The sequence below is a fragment of the Notolabrus celidotus genome, chromosome 8 (genome assembly GCF_009762535.1).
Source record: "Notolabrus celidotus isolate fNotCel1 chromosome 8, fNotCel1.pri, whole genome shotgun sequence".
NCBI lineage: Eukaryota > Metazoa > Chordata > Actinopteri > Labriformes > Labridae > Notolabrus > Notolabrus celidotus.
The window spans coordinates 22,738,562-22,744,561 of NC_048279.1; the positions used below are offsets into that span (position 1 = coordinate 22,738,562).

The 6,000-nt window shown below is 43.1% G+C and overlaps 1 protein-coding gene across 9 annotated transcripts in view; it reads left to right on the top strand.

Annotated features, from left to right (window-relative positions):
- The window catches only part of sox3 (SRY-box transcription factor 3), a 49,593-nt gene that overhangs the window by 1,721 nt on the left and 41,872 nt on the right, over window positions 1-6,000 (top strand). For 8 of the 9 annotated variants that reach the window (XR_004632277.1, XR_004632276.1, XR_004632278.1 and 5 more), the window contains one exon: window positions 724-899. The exons of the other annotated variant lie outside the window; for it this stretch is intronic. The gene's annotated coding sequence lies outside the window, so the exon portion shown is untranslated. The remainder of the gene's footprint in view (window positions 1-723; window positions 900-6,000) is intronic. 9 annotated transcript variants of the gene reach the window in all.

Below are 6,000 nucleotides of genomic sequence, written 5' to 3' on the forward strand. Positions count from 1 at the left end.
AGAGCTCAATCAATGATCGGATTCAAGACATCTACGGGAGAGAAGACAGATTTTTTTTTATTTACCTTTTATTTTTATAGAAATGTAGAAAAACAGCCTGACTGAGGAACACATTCAGACACCTTGGAGAAGTCTATTCAGCTCCAAACATCCATCATCATTAGTCTATTAAATGTGACAAAGTAGACTAGTCTAACAGTTCTGACTTTTAATGCTGAAATGATTTCTTTTAGCCTAAAGTCTTAACTTTAAGGAGAAACAGCTGACAGTTCAGTGAATCTGATACTGGTTGATATTTGCAGGTTTGTAGTTCAGGAGTGAGGCTTTTTGAAAATTAGAATAACAAAAAAAACAAGAGTAATCTCAGCTTTTTATTTTTAATTTTAACCCTATGTTGGCCGTTTAAGAACCTCTGTTTCAAGGCTGTTTAGTCCAAAGTAATGAAATCAGTTTTTAAAGAGAAATTGAATGAGTATCTTCTCACAACCATGTCAACAACCTGATCAGAGTCAAGGAAATTATATTTTTGGACCTCTCCATCATTAGAAAATAAATAGTACAGGACAGAAATGTAGAAGATTTGCTTTTAATTAAAAGCTAATACTCGAGTTGGTGTGTATTGATTGTGAGGTACACCCACGCCTTGGCCTAAAGTGATGCATTTGTCGAGCCTTGAACATTTTTTTTTTCTGTTTTTCTCTTGTTTGGCAAATTATGAGGCAGAGACGAGGAGATCTCAAGGACGGCATGGACTTCAATTTAATCGAAGAGGCTGAGAGTGGAGTGGAAAGAGTGACACACCGAGGAGAGAAGTTCATTATTCTGCTGAAAAGGAAACCAATGGCTTTCACTGTCACCATGGCAACCGGCCTTTCTTTTGCCGTCAGACCTATGATAAGGTACTTCACAGCATTAAGCACAATTATCGCAAGGTAAAAAGGGGAAATATTGCTTTCCAATGCTAATAGATGTTAGATATTGATTGGCGTGGCGATTCATATAGAAGTGTGGCCCCGGTGGTTTCACCTCTCCAACTCTCTGCAACCTTTTATTGAACGTTGATGGAGGTGATGCTGGATGTAGGCCTTTTTTATGGCACTGTGGTCCTCAGGTTCTCTTGCATCTTTACTTTAATACTGGAGAAAAACACTTTACTTGTGCCAGCAAGAAGATAAAGATAAACCAAGCTGTGAAAAGTGAGATAAAACTACAAAAATTGCACAAAACAAAAACAGTGATTTTTCTCTCTTTTTCCAAATGTATTTATTTATTTATATATTTTTTTTATTTGACCGTGAAAAAAAATCAGCATGTTATTCTGGTGCCTTTTGTCCAGAAAAGTCTCATAGCATAAATACTAAACAGCGGCTGCTTCCTGTCATTAACATGCCATTTTGTCATGAAGTGACCCCGCTCACACTCTGACACAATGGCAGGTTGGCCTTGGCAGCAGTGAGGTCAGCGCCAAGCACAAGTCAAGGCTGTGGGGGTTGTTTGGATGTGATGGTGACGGCCTGCTCGGTTGGTGAGAGGATGGAGGATTAACATAGTGGAAAGCATAGGAGCTGCTGTGTGTGTGTGGGGAGGCATACGGGTGGTAGTGATGGTGGTGGTGTTGGAAGGGGGGGCAGATTGTTTTAACCCCTATTACAGCAACTGCACGGTGCTCCTCTTATCTGGGCAGCTGCAGCCACTCATTAATATTCCGTACATATGGCAGCGCTTTCTGTATCATTGTCTATTAATGGGAGGGATAATCGCTCATTCAATTATCAGGCAGTCAGCAAAAGACCAACAGCGTCTGCACACCCCCTGGTTCACACAGTGGCACGGCCCAAAACAGAGGTGTGCCAGTGAGAAGGTGAGAGCGATAGTGGGGATTACAACGTATTAGCTACTTTAATAAATCAGAAGGCGGGAATAATGTGAGGCAAATGAGGGATCTGTTGGCAAACACGAAACATGCCTGAACTTTGGAGCAACAAAGCAGAACAGGCTCTTCGAAAAAGTCACTCATGTGACACGTTCAGAGATGCTTTTAAATGCTGACCTCTGTGGGGAAGACCTATCGCTTTGATAGCCCAGTGATAGACTCTGACATGTGTGCAGAATGAAGCTTGACCGCGATTTCTGCAAGGCTAAAGATCTGTGAAGTGATCAAATGTAGCCTTCATCCCAGTTGATCTGTGCTTTGTAGCCCCAGGACCCTGCGCTGTCGGTCCCCCTGCTGCAGGGGCCATGGCCTGGATGTGAGGGGGTTACTGATAATAGTGTGACCCCTGGCTGTTTTGACCTGAGGAGACCTTGTTGAGTCAACAGAAGCACACACACACGCAGAAAGAGGAGAGAGGGAGAGTTGGAGAAAGGTGGTTAAGTTCTCCAGAGTTTCTTCAGGAGGTGGAGCAAGAGAAGATGTGGAGTGTGGAGCTGTTGCAGGCAGGGGGGGCGGGGGGAGTGTGAACAAGATAGGAGGTGAAATGTTAACAAAATCTTATAAAATCCGTAGTTTGATAAATTTACGCATCCTGAATGAACCGAAGGCGGCTGTGGCTGCTGTGCTGGAGGGGCCTTTTGTTGGAGGTCCCATTTTCTCTGGCGGAGCAGCACGCTCACAGGGTCAGCGAAGTTACGAAAGTAATTAAAGCTCGGTGATTCACTGCCTGCTGCAGAGAAAAGAAAGCAAGCTGTCATTCTGATTTAGAAAAATAAATTACAATTTTAATAATGGGGGAGGATGGGGGTGCGAGAACGTCTCGAGCCTTGGTTGGTTTGGGGGGGAGGCGGGGTGGGCATGTTGGGTGGGAGGAGGGGTCGAGGGGGTTGCTGGCTGCCTACTTATCAATAGTTGCAATTTTTTTTTTTGAAACCGCATCGGTAGTACATTGCGAGAGCACAAGTGCCCTTAAAAAAAGAAAACCCTGGAACATTAACATACTGATTTCATGCGCATGGCAAAGGGCCTGAGCCAATATCAGAGAGGACTCAGCACTCCTATTGTCTGCTGGGACTCTGGTCCCCTCTGATATGAAAATTCAATTATTTTATAACTAGATCTGGCGCTGCGTTTTGACAGTCGACAGTAGCGCCTTGCCAGCTGCATCAGTGTGGGGGACCAGGGGCTCCTGATAGTGGGAGGGAGGCCCTTTCAGACATTGACATGTTTTTGGGGGACAAGATTGCCTAAATGTGTTGCATTTAAGGACTGAAAGTTAATCTAATGCACCACCATTATCTCACTCAGGTAATTCCAATACCGTCCTCAATCTATGTTTACGCTCTCGCACGCAGCCGCATACTCGCACAGCCATTCATTCATGGGCACTTTGAATCTGATTCTCAGGCTTTCTGCATCCAAACAGGTAATGTATTTATTTATTTCTTGGCAGGGCTGGAAACTGTATAAAATACAACTTGTTTTCTGAGAGACATCAGCAGTTTCTGGGTTGTATTTCTGTATGAAGACACACAAGAAAACACGCAATACAATGTCATAAAATATCTTTTAGAGAACAGTTTTCCAAGTACTTTTTTATGTTTGCATTGCTGGCAATAGATAATATATCCATACAATATTTATATTCTGAGCTATATACACTTTAGCTCTTAAAGACAGACACCCTTAATCCAAGTTTCTCTCAAATATCTTTGTATGAATAAAAAATCCACTTTGTGTGAGTGTGCTGCTCTCATGTTTGTTAAATATAAACACATCTTCCATGTCTGATCAAAAAAAGTTCAGAGGCCAAAACTTTTTCGAGGTTTTACTGCATGTGTAACATAAGGACAAATTTCCTCGATTCCCTACTGTCTAAAAAGAGATTAAAATATTAACTTCTGTCAGTGTATTACTCTTAAGTGTGAAATATTTACCTCATGTAAAGCTTTAAGCACAGGCACCAAACTTTTACCAGGTTGTTTCCACTCCTCTGTGAAATACAGACACCTTTTTCCTGATTCCTCACAAATATCCCCACCTGACAAAAGAAAAAACTTTCCTGCAAGTTTTCAGGTTTTGTTGTCATCTTCTTTTACATTAAAATATTTTCACCCCTGATTTATTAATACTCGCAGAAAACTTTTTCAAGGTGTGATCCACACAGATACATGAGCTGGCCTATTTTTCCCAGTTTACGGGACGAATCCTTTCATTACCTCAGTGGCTCATTGTGCGCGTCCTGAGGGGGTCTGTTAAGATTAGGGAACAGGAAGCAGCCCCCCGGTAAGACCCTCTCTTCTCAGACCCCACTGTGTTTCTCTTATTAACCCAGCCTGGGAGAAGACGTACCTGCCTCCCCTCATTAGGGCTGCGCTGGAGTACGCGCTCAGCCCGCAGAAGAATGGAGCATTAATTAGTATTCTCTGCAGGGGGAACTGCCATTAGCACTTAATTAGCAGTAAGAGTACCATTCAGTGAGGCGGCCAGTTAGTGTCTGACACAATATGTTCTGTGTCTTTTCCCTGTGTGTCATACTCAAATGCTGATGAAAGGCTTGTTTGCGCAGAGTGCTGCTTTCAAATACATTTCTATAAATTAATTGATTTTTCTATTTTTATGTCTCTTTTCAAACTCCAGCTTGCTATTTTTTAACATAAATTCTGCAGATTTTTGCCAGCATGCATTAGAGGGAGCTAAAACTCTAAAAAAACAAGGTTATATACCTCAAATGGAACATTTTTTAACCAAAATGTGATTTATTTTGATAGATGTACATCTAACAACACTGTCAAAACATATGTTTTCAAGTGCTGGTTTCCTGTAGAATGTAACTCTGCTCTCCACTCTTGACCATTGACCTCTATGAGGGCAAACTCTATCCTCATCCACCCACACACCTCAGCCCAGGGTGCTAAAGTGGGCGATTTGGTGGGTGATGAGGTGAACTTTCCCCTGTTGGACTCTTTGATCTGCTGAGAAGGCATTCTTCTCTCTTTTTTCCGTGTTCCCCGTCCAGCACTGTCACCACTGAGCAGGACAAGTGAGGCTGTTAACCTACCTCGGTCCACTCCTCGGCCTCTGTGCTCCTCGCCCCCACTCACCCCTTTCCCCGTACCCTCCTCCTTCCCTGTGCAACAGCTTTTTGGAGATCAGGCGGCTGGATGGTGGCGGTGGTACCTTTCTCTTCCCCGAAATCTGAGAGGCGGAGAGCTGTCATTTGCCAATTTGGCCTGAATGGGGCAGACGGTGGATTGAATGTCGTTTTCCCACCAGGCTGCACCATCCAGACCAGCAGGGGAGGGAGGGGGGACACAGGGAGCGGGTGTAATGTTAGAGTAAAATTAGAGCTTTGATGGCAGCTAATAGTGTGTGATTGGTTGTGCTGACGTGGGTTTCCAGTAAAGACACCACAGGTTTCCTCCCTCTCTCTCACTCTGTCTCTCTGTCTCTCTCTCTCTCTCTCTCTCTCTCTCTCTCTCTCTCTCTCTCTCTCTCTCTCTCTCTCTCTCTCTCTCTCTCTCTCTCTCTCTCTCTCTCTTTCTTTCTTTCTATGTTTCTCTCTCTCTCTCTAAGCCAAGCCCTGACCCACCTATAAGATTATACGGGCTTGGCCTTCTCTCACAGCTGTTATGTCTCCCTGATCGGTGTAATTATACAGCTCCAAATCCAAACCTGTCTAAGTTAAAGGGGCAAACTTCTCCTGTTTCTCTCCCTCTCTCTGTCTCTCTCACATACAGCACACAGAAACAAATCCTTAAATCAGTAAAGACTCTGCTGAGGGCGACTCAAAGATTTGCTGTATCCATAAAACATTTAACCCTTATCCTCTGTTTGAGGTTGTGCACATGCTATGGCCTCTCTTGGAAGTTACTCATAAACCTGATTTTCAGCTCATGGCATGTTATATAAAACATTAACATAACGCCTATTTGTGCCTAACAGCCTTTACAATAATGCTTCACAAAGAAACAAACAAATCCAAAATTAGGAACTAAAATTGACAACAGAAAGCTTGAATTTTTAAATTTGATTACATGACAAGAGAAGGCAGTAAGAAGAACAAA